The 22246-nt window shown below is 35.2% G+C and overlaps 1 protein-coding gene across 2 annotated transcripts in view; it reads left to right on the plus strand.

Annotated features, from left to right (window-relative positions):
* LOC118184859 (uncharacterized) overlaps positions 1-22246 on the plus strand; it is a 755975-nt gene that overhangs the window by 327898 nt on the left and 405831 nt on the right. Inside the window, exon 2 of one of the 2 annotated variants that reach the window (XM_085813830.1) lies at positions 20246-20310. The exons of the other annotated variant lie outside the window; for it this stretch is intronic. The gene's annotated coding sequence lies outside the window, so the exon portion shown is untranslated. The remainder of the gene's footprint in view (positions 1-20245; positions 20311-22246) is intronic. 2 annotated transcript variants of the gene reach the window in all.

Below are 22246 nucleotides of genomic sequence, written 5' to 3' on the forward strand. Positions count from 1 at the left end.
ACAAGCGATAACTGGCTTGGATTTTATTTTAGTAGAAGCACTTTCAGCGATTCAGTACTATCGCTTGAAGTAAGCCACTTATTGTCGGTTCTTAACCTGTTTACCTCATGCCCCCATACCATTGCTAGGAGTTGCTTCCCCTTTCCACCGGTCTTTCTGAAAGTCGAAATATACATGCATACATTTATTTAGATTATTTTAACGTGTTTTATGTAAATTAAACAACAGAAAGTATAGAAAATGTTGATATATACCAAAACTTGAATAAAAGCAGAATTTTATAATCATAAACTAAACCTAAATATTTATCCGCTAAAAGGCTTACCGCATCCCCCGGCACTCTTAAATCCCTCCAATCCACCAGTGGCCGAGCGGTAAAAATAGCCGAACACTGGTCATTTGGCCGACGGTTCGAATCCCGGCGAACAAGCTGGCTGCATGGGTGTTGACGTGGTTTTTCCTCCGTGTGTATCGTAGATACGAGAAAGTTTACCTTAAAAACTCCTCCACGAAGACATCCTTTCCTTTTAGGCAGATAGCTCTTGCGTACTTTGCAGTAATCATATAAACCAAAACCAAACCAAACCAAACTGTAGGTAGTAAACTTCATGAAATACCAGTGCTGAAAGAAAAAGTGATAGGCAAATCAAAATGACATGACAAATCGTCATGTGTAATTTACAAAATCTGTTATTTTCAGCTATTGTCTTATATTATTTAATTAATGTAAAGTTTATTTTTTGTCTTTTATGGAAATCTAGGGGGACAACAGACTGAGAAACGCTGTGTTAGATAATTTATTAACCATGTAGAACTATTCTCTGATTACTTGCTGATATACGGAGAATAATTTATCCCAAATTCAAGCTAACACTATGACAAAAGTAGTTCAGTTGTATGTCATCATGGGAAAAGTGTACTTCTTTGGGAACATTGTTCTTGACATAAGTTTTCAATGTGCGCCTTTGGAAAGCCAATACATAAAATAAAATACCGTCTTTCCTGTAGCGTTACCTAAAATAAATTTGGTTCAAATAAAGTTACTTGCACTGTTGTATTCTAAACATGATTTTGGTTTCGACATTTCCTGTTCTTTCTACCATCTGCGTAGGTTGCGTAGGCCTCGTTACTTTCATTCATGAAGTAGATACACTACGTGTCTTCAGTTAAAATGATGTGAATGCAAGGTAGATAAGTGCCCAGTAAATTGGTCATAATGACCTAGATTTATTTTCTAACTCACAGGTACGTTTTAAGATTAATATACAGCAACTAAGTTCACATTCGGTAGCAATCAAGTTCTTTTAATCTTGGACAGGTTGTAGTTAACGAGTCAGTTACTGGTTATTTTAAGCATAAATCCCCATTTGAGCTTTTTCTGTGTGAAGATACAAGTATGTAAGTTAATTTTATGTCATGTTTATGTAACTGTTGGGACAAGTATATTTACTGTCCTGGATAAGAATAAGAAAAATCTATTTTTTTTAATGTTAACACTGTAATCCATATAAAATTAAAGCTTACATCAGAAAGTTATTTAGTACCTTTTCGATATGCAGACACTGAAACCGCTCAACCAAATTCTCTTTCACCCTCTTACAAATTCGTACCCCCCCCACAATAGAAATCGAGTGGTCAAACACCGCTGTATGTTAAGACTTCAACTCGAGTTTGATCCCCTGGCACAGGCTGACTGCATGGTTGGCTTTCGTGGGTTTCCTATTTGTAACGAGAGTACGAACTAATTTCCCTTAGAAAGTCCTCCATGATGGCATTCCTGCTTGAGATAGATAACTCTTGTGTGCTTTGTTATATTCATATAACCTAACCTAACTTAGTGGTAAAGTTGTTGAATACTGGTAAATCGACATGGGTTCGATTCTAGGCGAACTAGGTGTCTGCATGGGCATTTGAGTAAATTTTCTCATGTATAGCATGGATACGACCGAGTTTCTCATAGAAAGTTCTCCACGAAAACATCCCTCCTCTCAGGAAAATAGTTCCAGAGTGCTTTGCTATAATCAAATAAACCAATTGAAAAATCCCTAACTGTGGTGTTGAAAATGTGATTTCCTAATCTGGTGTGATACTAGGAGTATCAAATATAAATCATGTCTGCATAAAATTTGCTAGCCTGAAAATTAGGAGTACATTGCGTTGAAAATTTAATAATAGGACTACAAAAATGGTTGACTTACCCAATAACCCCCATGCATGAGACTTGTAGAATCATTTAATCACACATTTATTTCATAAAAAATAACTTCTCTTGAATATTAATATATATTACATAATACGAAAATCATCATGAAGATCTTAGAAACACAAATCTGATATGTGAAACATGCGTGTCACGAGTACCGTCTATTTTGCAAATAGAGAATCCGACTTATTAATCTAAAAACATCGGTGGTACAGTGCTGAATACTGATTTCTAAATTCAATATTTTATGTGAAGTGGTTGTATTCTAAACGAAAGGATTCCTCTTTTATCATACATTTCTATTCTTTGAGCACATGGTCGGCTTCTCCCGAGGTTGACGAAACAGGTCTACACATATTGGGAACGGCACAGTTCAAATAATCGATGTAGGTTTACCTTTGGTCTCGCATCACAACAGATTAATTTCCATCCAAAATACTTATCACTAAATCGTGCACTTTTTAGACAATGGACCATATCTTCTAACTAACCTATTTTACTAAATTTTCTTAGGCCCTCCTGTTGCACGTTTTTACTCTTTCTTTGGGCAGTTGACCTTGAAGAATCGAAGGTAAATACTTTTTAACTAAATCGAGTTTTTAAGCTTCTTTTTCATTAGATTACTCTCTTTTAATAATATCTCTCAAGGTCTTCCGATTCTTCTAGCTTGGAATGCGTTGGGGGTATTATTGCAGTCAGAGAAAAAATCAGTTTTCTGGTTCTTCAAAATAATTGTCATCTTTCGTATGTAGTTGTGATTTACGTTCAGCTCAGAAACATAACATCTTCATTTTGATAAAGACGTCTCGTGAAAGGAATCATACTTTTTACTTCCTTGTACGAAGTAAAAAGGAAGTATTGTAATCGCGAAAAACTTCAGGCAGCATATTTCAACGAAAATATCCACCGCTTTCGAATGCAATTTAACGATGTTTTTGCGTGATATCTGTACGTAAGGACAGAATAAAAGACTCTTTTCCTCCAAAAAAATTATAAAACTGCATTAAAATGAATTCTGAAGAGAATGTTTCGTGGCGTCTGTACGAACATATGTACGTACGTACGTATCTCGCGTAACTCCAAAACGAGTAGCCTCAGAACGTTGAAATTTTGTATATAGGATTGCTATAACATGTAGATGTGCACCTCGTATTTTGGTTGCAATCGGCCGCACCAAACGTATATAAATACTATGTTTATATATACATATATACACTCTGTTACTCGGCACAGTGATCTCAATTTCTTTACTCTTATATGTTTGTAAATTTCACATTTTTTTGCTTTAAAAATGATTGAATTATGTTGTTTTTATCTTCCGGTTAAGGTTTTTATGCCTTTCGGAATTCTGGAAGCAATATTTGTACAATTATCAACAATTTAAAAGCTGTCTAAGTGCAGTTAAGTTTTAAATAACATGGCGGACATATTTGTTTACATTTGAAACAGCAGAATTGTAGATTTGTTGCCAATCTAGAGAGACTAAGCTTCGCAACAACAAAAATAACGCCTTCATTTATTATTGCGAATTAAATCATGCTTAATTTTTTCTGGAACTTTTTCGAGGAAATAAGTGTTTAAGATTTACTTCGTAATTTTTAATACAGATATTTTGAGTTTTTATGTATTTTTGCCTTGTCGCGAAGTGAGAACTGAATTAATTAAATGAGAAATACTAAATCATCTGTGAAAAACAGTTTCTTTTCTGTTTTGTTTGCTTAATTTCTTTCATACATCGTTCTAGCTTTATTATAGTATTTGAATAGAACATGTGGCAACGATAAGATAATTCTTCAAATGATATAAATTTTGTGCTTTCAGAGTGTCGTTATAGTAAACAAATATAGTGAATTTTAAAGAGTGCATTTATTCTATTGTGGTTTATGCGCTGTCGATGAAGTAGATTTAATTCAATCCAATCAATTTAAATGAAATTCAAGAAAAAATGCATATAATTTAATATTCCGTACAAGGAAGTCATGTGGTGTACACATCAGATTTTTTTTTTTTTTTTTTTTAATTTACTGATTTCACGAAAATGTAACGAATACATTTACAAATCCTTGACAAAAGATTGGGTTATAAATATTGTTTATGGCATGCCGTACTAATATTTTTTTGTAAATATTTCATTATGATTATGATATATTACGATATATGAAGCGTAAAAGGCTTAGTCAGGGAAAGCTGAAGAATAATACAAAATGCCACCAATGAGATGAGAATCAAATAAAAAAGACAATTCTTCCAAATATGCAGACTTTCCTTCTGTAAATTTTTTATATCAGGTTTCAAGCCCATATATTCCTAATTCAATGAATAACTGATTTTGGTATCTTTAATTTTTAAACTATTTGAAGGATATGAATGTTCCGGTTTCGTTTAAACATTATCACTTTTGTTTCTTTTTCGTACTCCTTTTCCATAATCTGTTTTCGTATCAAAATGGCCATGTTCTTCATCTCATTTGTCTGACAGTAACATCAGATCAAGTGTACGAATTTTATAATGATCAAGAGGCAAGTGATGAGCCTTTCTTTGGATTAGGTCTTGGGCACCTTATAGATGATAAGAATGAATTTTCCCAGCTCTCTCCCAAATTTTCAAAGCAGATTTCCCTGGATCACGAATTTGAGGGTCTTTTACTTTTCTTCTTCTACCACCAACCAACCTCTCTAGAGGAAAGTTCGTCTCGACATTATTTTAAATCCCCCATACCGCAGAGACACTATATACTTACAAACATCCATGTTTTCTCCGAGATTTTAATCTGGATCCAAGACTATGATAGCCAGATAGTCTAACACGATGCCAATTGGGTGGCCGTGTTTTTATATATTGCGTTAAAATTCGATAAATTTTTATTTTATATATTTGCATGCCTTCATGGCGTAACGGTAGTACACTCGGCGCGTATTCGAAAGGTCCAGGCGAGGACATTTCTCATTTTTCACCTCTCCAGCATGAAAATAACCTAATGACTCTACAGTGAAGCGCGAACTAAAAGGTGGTGGACGATGATTCTTCACCACCAGGATTTCGCGATTGGGTCCCCTAATCCCCAATCGCCTTTTAAAATGGGGAGTATATAAGGTATTTTCTCACTCCTTTCAGCATGCCTTCGTGGTGTAACGGTAGCAGACTCGGCTCGTATTTGAGAAGTCCAGGTTCGAGTACCGGGGAGAGCATTGCTCATATTTCAAGGCTCCTGCTTCCAAAATAACCTGATAACTCTACAGACTACTTTTGTAGAATTTAAAACAAGCAAATTGCTTCGTTTTTATCCCAGTTATAAAAGTATACTACTTTTTTCTTAGTAACTATTGTTGAGTGTGGAGCCATTTTATAAAAAACTGCATCCTGTAACTGAAACTGTAATTTTTTTTGTGAAGAAAATGAATTGTTGTGAGCATGAGAATTTGCATAATTTGCATCCTTCTCTCTTTTCGCACATACGTTTTGAACCTGATACAGTTGTGACTTTCTTGTCCGGGACGCACTTCATATGATACAAAGAGTATTGCTTATTTTTATGATATACGAGTATCGAATCCACTTTTCATGCCTTAAAAAATACTGGTATGCTCACATATCCCCTGATTCAATATCCAGGATTTCAGTTAACCTCGTTTATTGCTATCAATCATTAAGATTTAAAAAAAAAAATGGTTTATGGTGATCACGAAGTGAACCATTTATTGATTGCGGTTTCTGATCTTCATGTTTTACTAGGATCAGGAAGGGTGTGAAAAATGCATTAAATATACGGCTCATAAATAAAACACGCTCGCGAAATGAAAATTTAACACTCTGAACGCGTTCAGTATTCTCTCACCATGGCAGTCTAGGAAAAGTGAGCACGATAAGTACGAGGAAATCAGATCGGATCTGGGTTTCAAAGTCTATGCAGTACTTTGAAGAAAAATGTAATTGATATATTTTTCTCCAGTATCCTGTACGCAGAAGAGAAACAATATTTTCCATTGTTTTATCTGCGCTTTAGCATACGCTAAAACTTCAGAACTATTTACTTTGATATTGACGAGAATGTATACCATAAAAATACAGTGTATTACATAACTTTTATTAATTTATCAAATATTGGATAAGACATACATAATTTATCGCTTAAACTTCCTTGCATTACGGTACAGGTTGCACGAATATTGCAAACAGCGATTTCAGCGGTTTTGGAATATATTACAGCAGTGTGAGAGCAATACTGCATAATATATTTTTATTCCTTTCTATGTTAATTATTGTTGAGCCACCAGGTTTGAAGAAAAGAAAAGAGAAGAAAAAAATAACCTCAGAAACTTCGGAGCATGTGTGAATCAGATGACGTCTCGAGTTTCTTCTCAGAGGCATTTATTGATTAGATTTTTGACAATATCGGAGAAAACTTGATTGATAATCCAGTGGTGATGATTCATTAATGAAAGAGGGGAGTTTTTCAATCAATTTTATGATGGACTTTTATTTTAATTAGCATGCATTACCGCACTTAAAAACTGAAAGAAAATAGGCTTCCAGGATCAACAAATGGCAAAAACCAATGTGCAAGAATTCTAGAAATTTAGAACTCTACACTGGTGTGCAAAAATTAAGGACGAAGTCGAAAATTAGCATATCAGCTGAACAAAGAGGCATAGCGGACAGAAAGACCAATCAGGAGATTACGTAAGGTCATGTACGGTAGCACATGCGCAGATATGCAGGTAGACGTAATGGGGGAGTGTCTGAGTAGTATAAAGCATGTTGTCGGTGTAAGATCAGTATTTCTGGCAAAGAGATTGCACGCCGTATAGCAGTTAAAATCACACCGAGTTGCTGTCTCAGAGAGAAATGGCTAATAATCAATCTGTTAGACGACATCTGGATGCTTTTACCCGAGGTCGAATCATTGGGAAGTTGGAGGAAGGCCGCAGTGTGACAAGTGTGGCTGCAGAGTTCGGAATTGCTCACAGCATCGTTTCACGACTTTGGAGGCAATTTCAAACTACAGGAACAGCTATCCGGAGGTTTAGTAGTGGTCGTCCACGAGGAACCACACTCGCAGATGACCGGTATATTGCCTTACAGGCCAGAAGAAACAGGCGGCAGACAGCGGGAGAAATCGCTAGACACACGACACAGGCGACTGGACGACCGATATCGCGTTTTACCGTGGCCAGAAGACTGCACGGTGGTGGTCTGTTTGCACGACGCCCTGTACGGTGCGTACCTCTAACGCCTGCCCATCGGAGAAGGCGTTCTCTGTGGTGCCGGGAACACCGGAATTGGAGAGACAATGAATGGGGACGAGTACTCTTTACAGATGAGAGCAGATTCAGTCTGAGTAGCGATTCTCATCGCATACTCATCTGGAGAGAGCGGGGAAGCCGCAATCATCCCTCGAATATCATTGAAAGGGACGGGTATGGAGGTGGCGGTGTTCTCGTTTGGAGAGGCATCATGCTTGGTAGTCGTACAGACCTTCACACCTTCGACGCAGGTTCAGTCAACGGGACCCGTTATTGTAACGAGATTCTTCTTCCATATGTGCGTCTTTTTAGAGGCGCTATGAGTCCGCAGTTCCTTTTCATGGACGACAATGCACCATGTCATCGCACAGTAGCTGCCGAACAGCTCTTAGAGAGTGAGGATATGGAACGTATGGTTTGGCCGGCACGATCTCCGGATCTCAATCCCATCGAGTATGTATGGGATTTTCTAGGCAGACGCTTGGCAGCTCGTACCTTACCACCAGTAACGATTCCGGAGCTTCGATTGGCGCTGCAAGACGAATGGGCAGCAATGCCTCAACAACTCATTGACACCCTCTTTCTCAGCATGGGCAGACGCTGTGAAACCTGCCCAGCAGTCAGGGGAGATAATATCCCCTAATAAAGACCGGATGTTTCTTGCTGGACACCCATCACAGGGATGTTTTGGCCTTCAGTCGCACTGCGCTCCATGCTACTTTTTCAATAAAGCTTATTTTTTATCCCTCTGATTTCTCTTTTAGTAAGTGTTGCTTACATTACTCATGTCCTTACGTATTGGGGATCTTATGGTATTAAATGTGTTGATTTGGAAAGCTTTTGTACAAAGTTATATTGAAAAAACCGTCTCGTCCTAAATTTTTGCACACCAGTGTATATTCCAAATAAAAGCTTAAAATTTTAAATATCATGCGGTTTCACTTAGGGAACACGTTACGCTTATGCATTATATGCGCTTTTATTGTTGTTTCAAATAGTTATGTTAAAGACTAACGTTTAATTGCTTACATTAATTTTATTTCCTGAATTCTTTTCAGTTTTATTACATTATTAATTGATTCTTGACTTTAAAAATTATATTTGTTAAACTTGTGTTTTAATTATGTTAAGGCATACGTATCGACGAACGCCGCCCAGATGGCATTATGGTTAGGAGAGCCGACTACGATACCGAAGGGCCCGGGTTCGAATCCCGAAGAAGGCATGGTTGTAAATGTCCGTCCCTTTATAGGAGGTAACGCTGGCCGTCTATTAGGAACCTTCACAATTAAATGGCCACTACCTTTGGCCTTAGGAGTGGCCAATGTCAAAAAAAGACGATATAGTGTTCGCCATTCAGGAAAAAATATATCGACGAACACATTTTAAGTATTAGTTCGATGAACCATCTTTCCTCATATTATAGTACCATATTAAAGCTCTGTTTGATTTATATAATTACAGCAAAGCACTCGAGAGCTATCTCTCTAAGGGGAGGGATGCTTTCGTGGAAAACTTTCTAAGGACAATTGTCCCGTATTCACATTACACACGAGAAAAACCATGCAAACGTTCATGCGGCCAACACTTTCGCTGGTGGGCCTTCATGAATCTATGTTGCCTATCCACTGATAATGTCTCCTGAATGAAAGCGCATGAATATTTCTATATTTTTCAGTTATTAATTGCCATATTTCGTATTGAATTTTAATTTATTTATTATTTCAATAAACTTAAGTTCGTGAAATACTCGCCCCGATTTTAATTTGCAATTAAGCTTCCCTATTTTTGTTTTTGTTTACTGTCTGGTCCATTTTTATGAAGCATACGTTTTATCTGTTGTCTATATGAAGAGGAAACTATATTAAAATTGGACAACTAATTACTGCAATTATAATTTTGTCTATATGTCGATACTAGCAATATATTAGACGAAAGATTTTTGTTCTTATTTGAATAATTACTTGAGGCTGGAAGTGTTTGAAATATTTATTACACGACCTGCAGCAACATGAGTTGTTTCTGTTACAGCTTTAGGATTTGAGCTTTCATTTATCGCAATAAAAAATAAAAAACAAATTTAATCCTTTGATTCACGACTCTTTATTAACATATGTAGTGGGTTTAGACCTGAGAAGTAGTAAAGCGTGGGTAGACCGGTCGGGATTTCATTCATGCTTTTTCACCAGAATTTAGATGGTAAATAAACAACGGAAGCGGCATAAACTAAGGGAAAGAAAGCTACTGTCTAAGTATGTGACTAGAATAAGAGTCTCATCGTAACCTACTTTCGAGGATTTAGTTGGCTGGCTCATCCTTATCATCAACTTCAGTGGTTTCATTAGCTGCAGTACTTCAACATCTCACCTCGCCCACGATAAGATTTTCAATGAAACTTCAACAATGGGCATCTTGTTTTCAAGAATGATTTCTTCATTTGTGAATTGCTGAATACCTAAGTTGACTTCGTGCCATTTTATGCATCGAAATATGAGCAAATTGACATGTGTGCATGTCGAGAGGGTTAAGAAATGTAACTACTTTCACAAAAGTTGTTTGGCGTTTTAATTAAGACAAAGAACTAGGAGGCTATTTTTCAAAGGTAAAATGTCTTCGGGAAGGACCGTCTAAAAAGAAATAACTCATGTTCACGTTATGCATGGGGAAAACACACGAAAATGCCCATGTAAGGCGAAGCAAGCAGGGCATTTTCGCGACGATAGCAAGGCGAAGCAGGAAAAAAAATGGTACGTATCAGCAAAGCGCCAGATATATAGTAATTTTTTTTTTAAATCTGATTGGATGATTGCTGACCGCATTTCAGTATGATTACATAAGAAAGCATGAAACGGATTAATTTGGAAAGACGCAGTTCAGAAAAATTAATATAAACAATTTCTGCTTTTAGAAGAGAAAAGGGAGGTATACAAAATAAAAGGAAGAATTGCTAGGCTATTACTAATTTAAGTTATAATTTTCTTGAATTCATAAGCCAAACTTTAAAGGTGGGTAAAAAAATAAAGAAGCGTTTTTTTTTTTTTTTTTTTTTTTTTTTTTTTTTTCTGTTGTTCTGCAATGTGGCGTCGGAAATGAAAAGTGTAGGCGGAAAAACAGGAAATGGTAAGGAAATGAAAAAAAGCTGTTTATCGGCATAATATTACAATAAGTGCTGAAACGTCCGACCAAAAGCCCTAAAAGTCGATTCAGTGATGGAAGTACATTTTCACCGGTAGAGGGCAATGTCATAAATTGTTACGCTGTATTTATTTTTGGTAAAAGACTTTTAGAGAAGACGATATACAAGTTTCGTGACATATCTTAAAAAATGAATTTTAAGGAAGAAAAATATTGAATATGGAGGTTTATTTGTTCGTTAAACACTCGACTTCTTGGAAAGGTTACGCCAATAACTTGCTAGACGATGCTAGGGCTGTATCAATGTTCGTCGTGGCACATTTGAGCACACAAAGAGCTTCTTTTAGTTTTCTAAAAATTCCCTGTTTTTTTTTTTTTTTTTTTTTTTTTTTTCCCCGCCTATATTTTTCATTTTCGCCCCAAATTGCTATACAAAAAAAATGCTTCTCCAAATGTATTTTACCTTCCCTTAAAGTTTAGCCCATGGATTCAGGGACACCCTATTAATATATATATATATATTATGACCGTGAGTTAACAGTATTTAAGTTTCAATAAGCGCATTTCTTTACTCGCTTCTGTGGCTAGCAATCATGCTATCCGCTACTGTTCTTCCTTTCTCTAAAATGTGGAAGTACCAACGTAACTTTGAAAAAAAGACGCAGTTATCTGTGCTGAAATCAAAAAATATGATATCAGCAATAAAGAAATTGCTCAACTGGCCGTAATTGGAAGTACCTTCATCTCCAAATTCTAAATCATCTCACATATACACACGAATTTTGAAATGACCCCGCTATACGAAAGTGAACTCCCAGACGTGTATACTCCCATACGGCTAAAATAAAACGGAATAGAAGGAATAGCAGAAATATTTTGCCATCTTGATGAATCAGGTCAATGATTTGTCTAAGATTAAGGATTAAGGACTTAAGGAAGACATGTTAAATGAAGATATGCCCCTACGTATGTTCTTGGAAGGACATAGACTACTGAACACCGAGATAACATCTGAAATATTGAGGAAAGTACTTCAGAGCTACATGTGTTTGACTTTTATGAATTATTATGAATATTCACTCAAACGAAAACAGTGGCTGAATTTTGATAATAAAAGTATGAAAATAGAAAAGTTTCAAGAATTAAGCTTGATACAGATTTTGGAGTTTATGTAAAGGGTATTTTCAAGACAATCATGGTCTCCAAGAATACTTTTAAAGAGTTTAAGAAAAGGGGTTTGGTAAGAATGTAGTATTATGGTGGTGTTCCTATGGTTTCAGACATGATTTCCATATGTAAATAATAATTGCCCTGAGGTACTGCCTCATGGCTCTACGCAAATGAGTTTTGGCTCCAATTTCGAACTAGTCAGCACTTATTGACTTCCCATGTCATGATCATGATACGTTGGATATCCTTCCAGAATATGCTTTGTCAGTGACATACATTTTGCTATCCTTGAAATGTTTCCATTACTGAAACTCAGAAACATGGCTAACTGTTTTATCCTATGTGAATTTTAAGAATTTTATGGCTGTTGTGTTCAAGAACAGACAAAAAATTCCTTCTATATCTCTGCTGTATTTTCACTGAGATGGCAAAGCGTACTAGGTGCTTTCACTTGCTATGACAAAATACGCTAGGTCAGCGTTTCTTAAACTGTGGGTCGCGGGACCTGCAGCAGGGGGTCGCCAAAAAATTTAGCAGTTTTGATATTTTTTATTATAATAATTGTACAATTACCAAATATTTTTACACAATGTATGTGAATATATATAAAGATAAGACAATACAGACAAAGAAAAAAAGGGAAACGTTTCGACGCATTCTTTTTATAATAGAAACTTTCACTTTACTTGCTTCGCACGTGACGCTGTCATTTCGTCTGTTATTTAAAATTCTCACATTGTTCTATGTCTTAAAATTAGAAATAAAAGTTAATGACCTAAAACTGCAATAGTATATTACAGTACAAGTGAAAGATTTCACAGTTTCACACACGCGTGTGTCGGATTTGCGCAATGCTTATGGTGGTCCCACAAAATATTCGTATATACTATGAGGGTCCTGGGGTCACGAAAAAATCTCAGTGATAAAAAGGGGTCGCGATTGAAAAAAGTTTAATAAGCTCTGCTCTAGGTCATGGATGTCCAGTTGAATGTTCAAATGCAACACTTTGACAAACATCTGAAAAATAATTGTTAATAATTATAATTATAAATATAATGATTATTTTTACAAACTAAGAAAACACTCTATATTGTTACCTTACTGTTTATCATAATTTATCATATATCATACACATCTAGCTTCCATGATTTTGTTTCTTTTTAAATGCTGCTCAGTATAAAGTAATTGTTTCTTACGTGTTGGAAAACAGTATATTGTTACGAAATGTCAAGGCGCGGTAAGATGGCTTTCCCGCAAAGCAGATTTAGGGTTGCCATAAAATAGCAAAGAGAGGCAAGGTTGTCACATTTGACGAAAAATCGCCTTTTTGGCGATATTTGGCGAAAAATTGGCGATATTCCATGGACGGATGGAGAACTTTCCGGAACGAATTCTTACCGGGTTAGCCCAGAATGTTCTCGAACACCAGTCAAAAAAGCTATATAAACCCTGCTGGTACGCGGAGAATTAGTATCAAGTGTGTGCTTCATCGAGAGGACGGGAGTGTGTGTCTCGTCTAGCGAGTCAGTCCGTGCGGAGTCGATCCGAGTTGACAGCCGGGCAGCTAGTGCCGAGTGGGTCGTCGAGCGCACCGAAGGAGTCTGTTAGTGTATCGCGGTTAGTGCATCGTCGAGTAAGCGCGTTGAGCTCCGGGAACGACTGAACCGAAGAGTCGGGAGCTGTGCTCATGTGACGTCGAGTTGCATCGCGAGTTGTAGTCTTACAGTACGTGGAGTTCCAAGAGCGACCAAGCAGAGTCGGGAGCTGTACTCTGGTGCTTTGCAGGAAACTGTCTCCACCGCTATTGCCTGACAGTGTGATGGCTGTGTCGTTGAATGTGTCAGCGTGTTTATAACAGTTCGACGACTGTAAAAGTGATTTTGGAGCTGTTCTGATTAATATTGGCTAAATAAAGTGTGTTTCGATACTTCATAAAGTGTCGTCGTTATTCACTTCAAATTTACAAACCCCGTACGAACGTGAAGGAAGAAAATAACGTAACAACTGGTGTCAGAAAAGGAGAAAAACGCAACAATATTTTACTATAATTATAAAAATCCTGTTGAATAAATGCTGTATAGGCAAACAAATTGACAAAAGATAGGTAACGAGACAATTTTCCTCAGTTGCAAATAGACGCTAGAAATATCTGTGGAGGAAGAAGTTTTTAGAAAAGTTAGAATTGTTACATCACATCACTTGACTCTCTCAATAATTTATCATCAACCTGGCCTAGTAAGTGTTGCTACTGCACAAGATAAGATCTCTAACTCATCTCCCACGCGATCTGGCTCATAGCCAGTTCTCAGTGTGCTACTATTCGACGTTACTTTATGATCTTTATCTTTTCAGTTACTATTAAAAGTCCTTAATGAACTGAGCAATTTAAAATCTATGAGCACAATTCTTATTCAATTTATGGCATACTGTGAACGTTTTGGCTGTGTGTTTTTCATCATGTGTAATGTGAATGCGGATCAGTAGTTCCTCTTCGAAAATCCTTCACGAAGGTAGCTTGCACTTAAGAGAGCCTTAGTTAGTGCGAAATGGCAATTTATTTCTCAAAAAAATTGTCTGTTATAAATGAATGTTTAAAATTGAGAGTTATAAGGATAAAGATTCTGCTAAGTCAGTTGGTCCGCTGCTGTTATCACTTGCAGAATTAAAAAATGTAATTAATGATATAATTCAGGAAATAAAAGAAGGAAAAGATAAATTATATGAAATGAAGGGCCTGCTAAAATGAGTGCAAAATTTAAATAAAAGATTGTATCATATGAATGAACATTTTTCCTGTTGTTTTGCAAAATAAAAATATTCAAAGTGCTTCCTTCGAATTGAAGCAGAACTTCATTTTATAGTTTTTTTGAGCAATTTCTTTCAAAGTGAATAATTCCATGTTCATGAAGCAATTGTATGGAAGATATTTTATTATTAGGGTAATATCAGCCTTAATTTGTATTGCTGTAACCAAATAATCCGTCTAATTACTTCTGTAAATATTTACAGGAATACTGTATAAGGTATTTCTCCTGCCTTCTTAGCATGCCTTCGTAGTGTAGTGGTCAGCTAGCTCGGTGCGTATTCGAGAGGCCCATGGTTCGAGTCCTGGCGAAAGCATTGCTCATATTTCACGTCTCCTGCTTCGAAATAACCTAATGTCACTACAGTGTCGAACTAAAAGGCTGATGAATGATGATTCTCCATCCCCAAAATGTGGTGATTGGGTCCTTTAATCTCCAGTCGCTCTTTAAAAGGGAGAGTATATAAAGTATTTCTCCCGCCTTCTTAGCATGCCTTCATACTATAGTGGTTAGCGCACTCGGCGCGTAGTCGAGAGGTCCGTGGTTTGAGTCCCGGCGAGGGCATTGCCAATTTTTCACATCTCCTGCTTCCAAAAAAATCCTAATTTCTCTGCAACTGTAACTAATAAAAAGTTCACGTTATCTCAGTACAGAATTATTTAGCTTTCTTTTTCCCTCCCTTTCCTTTTGTGTTCTTTTTTTTTTAATTTGATTTGTAACTCTGTATTTTTTTTACAAAAAAGTAATTAATAATATAAGGTGTTTATGAAGTCTCTGAGCAACTTTACCCCATTATTTTGAGCGCACTGTAAGAGGTAAATTGTATTGTAGAGGTAGTGGTGTACACGTACGTCAAAGTTTTTCCCCCAGTAATTTGCTTTGGTTTAATATACACATAATGTGAGGATTTGGGAATCCTCGCTTCACAAGGGAGTTGCAGCGGGACAGCCCGACAGTGACTGTTTGGTGTGGGTTGCTACATAAAAAGATTTTAGGATCATTTTCTTCAAGTGAAAAAATAATAACAACCAGAATTTACATCGATACATTGATTTATGGCATTTGCTTACAATTGGAAGATAGTCAACTATAGGTCATTTTGTCGCTTGTCTAATTTGTGTTACTTGTGCCCCTTGTTACAAAAAACTTTGAGCCTTAATTGTGAAAATGTGATCAATACCAAAGATATAAGTTATTCCACTTCCAAACGACAAACTGTGAAAGTTGTTCAAGACTTTGTGGATACTTTATATCAGTGATCTCGAATTCTTGGCCCATAGACCGCATGCGGCTTCCAAAGCGATTTTCTGCTGTACGCGAATTCATAGTCCGTAAACTAATTAGCATTATTTTTATTATAAGAATTTGAAAAAAAACTTAAGATTTTGAGGGCTTCGAACCCAATTTTACATCGTCTTCATTACCAAAAACGAACGTGAGAAATGCTCCGGAAATCTAAAAATAGAGCTAATTGATTTGTATTATATATAAATCTTAATCACAGATTTGAGGATATGAGTTTGATTAACTTTTATTAGTGCTTGTCGAAAGATAAATATCTTTAGTTACGAATTTTTGCAATAAGAATAATCGCTTTATTGGAAGCATATTTATTTGCACGTGAATAGTTTTTTTTTCCCTTAGTTGAAAATTAAAAAGTCTATGAACAGAACCAGACTTCGAATAAGTACTTATAAAGTACTTATAAATTCGTGACGAAGGTACTTTCTTGTAACTTTCCTTCAAGGATATAAAAATCGAAGCACCGTGATTGTAGTTGTTGTAGCTAAAAGGTGTAGTAAAAAGAGGGAAAGATGTTTATAGTTTTTTACGTACAATTATTTACATACATATACAAGCATGCATTTTTTCTGTATGTTTCATAGAAAAATGTAGTAAATAAAAGAAAGAGAACAAAATTGTCGTTATTTATTAATGTAATGCATATTATGTATTCTCAAACTTTGTGTCTCTTAAGAAGTTTTCTTATATTTCTTTCTATTTAAATTAAAAGTAAGTTATTTATTGGTTATTTCAATAAATCAATCGTTTGAATAAATCATTGAAAAATCAGTCATTTCAATAAAACAATCATTTGAATAAATGTCAGTCTGAAAATTTTAATATTTAGCTATCAATACGTTTGATTTACAAACTGTCGTCAATAGAAATATCTTGTACAGCCAATGTTTAGATTTCAGACAAAAAGTAAGTATAAATATATAAATTTGAATTTTTCTTTGCAGCATTCTTATTTGTTATGTTTTGTCAAATATATACAGTAATTTTCTGAAAATTTAATCAATACTTTTTTGTAAATGAGGCCCGTGATCTACTTTAATATCGTGCAATTTGAGTATGAGAGAGTGGACAGTGATATCAACACGAGCTTGTGTAGTGTTAGAGCTAACCCAACATGTACAGGAATGTGGAGTTCTGTTCGAAGCTAACCTAATGTAAGAGGCATTTTGCAGTGGAGAATTATCAGAATCCAATGAAAAATATTCTGTTAAAAAAGCTGGAGAGGTCTACTTTTAATATTTTTTAAGATGTTTGTAAAACTTGGTCAATAATATTCTTCCTTCAGGATAATGAATTTGAAGGGTGTTTTTTTGTTGCCTTTTTACATTTTTACATTCAGAATTTTTAAACTGGATTTTTTGGACTATTATGAAAAATTCCTAACAGCTGTTTTACTCATATTCTATGAATTTACCATTTTGCTATCTTTATATTTAGTTTTGTTAAATGCACTTCCTACCATTTTGCGGTGGGGAAAATGTTTCATCTCTAAGGTCATGTTCTTGAGGAAGCCCATCCCCTTCCAATCTCTTTCAGGGATAAGTTTATTCCAAAGAAATGTTTCTAATATCCGTATTTGCAATTTCCACCCCACCCACTGGTGAAGCCCCATGTGAGCCTCAGTATGAATCTTATTTTCTCTCCCCACTTCCTGTTGTGTGGGCGATACAACATTTGTGTTACATGTGAAATGTACTTAAAAACTGCTTAAAAACCATTTCCGGTATCAGTTCATTTTTTCTTTGCCTGTATTTTATCTGTTTTGATATGGGCTGGGGAAAAAAGCACGTCATCGGAGTTGAAGTGGTATTTTCTAAACTTAAGGTCCATAAAAATTTAGTTAGAATTTGACATTCTTCTGGGGCACTCAGAAATGTTTTATAGATTGATAGGAAAGAATGATATTTTTGTATAATTTTGATCACATATACAATCGGAGTATAGTTACAAATATAAAAAATTAGACCAAAAATGCAGAATAGTTTTTTGTTGTTGAAGAAGAAGAACTTGTTTTAATAGCGTTTGAAAAATTTAGGCTTATCTGGTTTCTTTCTGATTTAATTAAAAATTTTATTATTTTTATTGGTATTTTAGAATTTTTTTTTTTTTTTTCAATTTAAAAAATAAAATAAAGAGATGGTAAAGTAAAGTTGCAAGACGCGCCGAGCGAAAACTTTCTTATATTTCTTTCTATTTAAATTAAAAGTAAGTTATTTAATGGTTATTTCAATAAATCAATCATTTTAATAAATCATTGAAAAATCAGTCATTTCAATAAAACAATCATTTATCAAACTTTTATAAATTATCAAACTTTTCCTGTATTATATTCCCATTGCAATCCTCATTAAGAATATAAACTTAACTGACGTCTAACAGTTCAGGTAGCGCTTGCATGGCAAGCATGATTTGCTGTTACTTCTTTACAATGCTTTCAAACTAAACATGATATTATACAGTACAGGTACAGTATGTTTTAATTATATATCTTCAGCTAAGAATTAGGCTGAAATATCGGAATATTTTTCTGTTACAGATATAAAACAAAGAGAGAAAAGTATGTTTAGGTAAGTAATTCGAGTATGGCCAAGCACACAAGGGTTTTCTGTCTAAGAATGCCTTCATGGAGGATTTTTAAGAGTTTAGGTTTATGTGATTAATCTGCCTAAAGGAATGGATGCCTTTGTGGAGAACTTTCAAAGGGAAACTGGCTCGTATACACGTTACACATGGGGAAACATGCAGCGACTACATAAAATTAGCAAAGGAACAACCTTGTGTTTGGCGTAGACTCTATCGGTTTCGAAGGACGCAGGTATAGCTCTAAATGAATTAAGTCATGCAGTTATGCAAAAACATTTGGAATCATTAACAATTTCTCCTTCCAATTTACGTGGAGAAATAAGGTTCAGCCATAGTAGTTGTACTGTTTAGTCAGAATTTGATCAATTCTGCCCTTTTGTAAAACTTCAGTTCGTTAAACTGAAAACCTTGCCCTCTATTTGTAATCAGAACGGAAACGTCCTTAAAATAATAATAAATAAATAAAAAAAAATAAACCAAAATAAAAGTTGAAAATCGTTTAGTGAATGAAACGTCTAATATTTTCTCCCTCCTCACGGCCTTTCCTCTACTTTTTACCGCCTATGCATCACCCCCACGTGTAAATGCTCGATTCAAAACTTTTAATTTATTTTACTTGTTTTCTATTATCATCGGCTGATCTCATCGCCTACGCGAAGCTAGAGGTTGGGAGGGAAATAAAACATTAGCAGGTAACGGAGTTATAAGGAATGGGGGAGGGGGTATACAACGTGGGAGAACTGTCAGGAGAGAGGCAGTTTCAGGAAGCAAGGTCGACAGGTTCGATTCTTTCTTTGACTTTTTATTAACTTTATTGCATTTGCGATGTTTTTTAGACATTTCGTCTACGTTTTTATTATGAGGCTTTAAGCATATGTGCGAGTGATATATTTACTTTACGTTTTCTTCACTTCTCGTTAATCATGTTAGAATCTCAAGACTTTCCTACTGTAGTTGCTGTTAGTAGAAAATGTTTTTTTAATTATTTAAGATAGTTTGAAGACTTTTGCTTTAATAGTAGAATTAAGCTGAGAAAAAAATGATTTATTTTTTTTAATTGCTTTTATCTTTAGATCCGATGTTAACGTAAATCTGTAACGCGCTTCTTGCTGTGTGGCACATTTTAATAAATCCGTTAATAGTTGAAACTCTTTCATTAACATTGTAATGGAATTAAGCCAAAAAATAGTTATAATAGTGAATTGCGCAGGGAAAATTGTTCTAGCTGTTCCTAAATTTTCGCAACAATTGCATTTTAAAGGCCCACCAGCGGTCGAGTGATAAAGTCCCTGAACGCGGGTAGTTCGGTCCAAGGTTCGAATTTCGCGAACAGGCTGGTTGCCTGGGCGTTTTTGTAGTTTTCCCCATGTGTAACGTGTTAAAACGAGCCCGTTTTCCGTATAAAGTTCTCCATGAAGGCATCCCTCCCGTCCTTCCGTGTAATGCCTTAGGGTGGCGCACGTAAATAATAATAATAATAAATACATTTTAAAAAAGGTTTTAGTTAAATCGATATCTAATCAGTTATACTCGTGCCTCTTGCCGTTTAATTTTGACCTTTATTTGCACATTTGTCGAACGACGGGACAGAAAGGAAAAGATTGACAGGAAATCAAATTTAAAAGCAAACTGCTTATATAATATTAAAAAAGCGTGCATACTGTGAATCAGCATGTACGTCAGAATCAATATGCGCATTTGTTTTAAAATGAAATGTATAAAACTAATTTACCGTTAACTTTATTGCAATAGTTTTTTTGTGTATTTCGCGTAATGAAAGTAATAGCTTATTTCCTCTTTTACAGGTAAGAATTCTGATACTGTTCTGACACTTCAAATGGTGGAAATCTGGAGCCTCCCGACTATAGCAGTAATGTATTATAATTCTGTTTAAGTTATAAATGCATATACAGTGGTACTTTGGTTACTAATGCATTCCAGGTCTTTGGACGTATACCGAACGAACTTTTCCAATAAGTGATGCGAGTTTTATCTACTATTTATTTTTAACTAATAGTTCATTTTATGTTAGCTTTTTTCCTATTACTCTCTTTTCGCCCAAACTTTTAATGACAGAATGTAATGAGATAGCGAGAGTTTATTCGGATTAAGGTAGAATGAAGTGCTATTTAAGCAAGAGTTTTGGAAGTTAGTTTTAGAGAGTATTTGTCTATTTCAGCCACGTTATGCTGTGATTATTAGCGACTTGCGTCAGCGGCGTTGAGTGTTCTAGCCATTAAGCTTTTCTCGCCTGTGTACTTCAAACCAGAGCTCTTCCTGCGCATTAAAGTATTCTACGAGCCGTTAGGTCAATCTACTACACCTTGAAATTTATAGTTCTTATGTTATTCTGTTAAGCCAGAAGTGCTCGGCTTCTTGTAACCCAAGTTGAATCATTTTTTAATTTTATGTTTGAATAAAAGGGTCTTAGACATCCTTCTTCTGATGTCTGCTTTGTTTCGCAAGACTAGAAGATAAATAATCCTTTTAAAAGTTTATGTTCCCAAAGAGGCATAGACTTTACAGAAATAAAGGAAAGATAATTAATCCGTGCATATACAAAAATCCTATTATTATAATCATTTAACGATTGAAAAAACGATCAGAATTTTAAAAAAGGGGTTGAAAAGGTGCGATTATAATGAAATAAATACATATTAGTTTTTACAAAGTTATAGTTATTCTTTTTTTTTTTTCAAAATATTTAATACTTTTCCTTCGCGTCCGTATATATATTTATATATGTATAGCAAACACGAGTCCATTTGAACACATTTCAGTTGTAGTATTTAAGAAGTTTTAAAAATATTTAATAAACATGATCTTTCAACTGTATATATTGTAACAGGCAATGTGATTAAATTTTTAAACGTTTTTGGATATTCGTGAAAATATCTACGCTGTTGTCTTGTAAAGCTTCTGCAGCAGTTGATCTTGTCTGTTGTGCCTGTAATTTCTTTTTCCATAGCTGGTATTATGCAGTCAAAATACTAATAATATGACAATTTGATAAATATTAAGAATATGCTTCTTTCAGTATTTCTCTTTTATTTCCTTGTAGAAAGTGTAAAGGAAGTATTGTAATCGCGAAATGTTTCAGGCAGCATATTTCAACGAAAATATCCATTTTGACCGCTATCGGATGCAATTTAACGATGTTTTTGCGTGACATCTGTACGTAAGGTCAGAATAAAAGATTCTTTTTCTCCAAAAAAACTATAAAACTGCTTCAAAATGAATTCTGAAGAGAATTTTTCGTGGTGTCTGTACGTACGTATATAGTATGTATCTCGCATAACTCAAAATCCAGTAGCCTCAGAGCGTTAAAATTTTGTATATAGGACTGCTATAAGATATAGATGTGCACCTCATATTTTGGTTGCAATCGGCCGGACCAAACGTATATATAAATACATTTATAATTTATTTACTAAATAATATTGATTATATTATCTCCTAAACTTAATTTATATATATATATATATATATCCACTCTGTTACCCGGCTCAGGGATCTCAGTTTCTTTACTCTTATATGTTTGTAAATTGTGCATGTTTTGCTTTAAAAATAATTGAATTATGTTGTTCTTATCTACCGGTTAAGGTTTTTATGCATTTAAGAAATCTGCAAGCAATATTTGTAGAATTATCAACAATTTAAAAGCTGATTAAGTGCGGCTAAGCTTAATTTTTAAGTAACATGGCGGACATGTTTGTTTACATTAGAAACAGCCGACCAGCGGCCGAGCGGTAAAGTCTCTGAACACTGGTAGTTCGGCCCGAGGTTCGAATCCCTCGAACGGGCTG

This window comes from Stegodyphus dumicola, chromosome 3 (assembly GCF_044657685.1).
Source record: "Stegodyphus dumicola isolate Sdum_Otavi_A_Nest chromosome 3, ASM4465768v1".
Taxonomy (NCBI): domain Eukaryota; kingdom Metazoa; phylum Arthropoda; class Arachnida; order Araneae; family Eresidae; genus Stegodyphus; species Stegodyphus dumicola.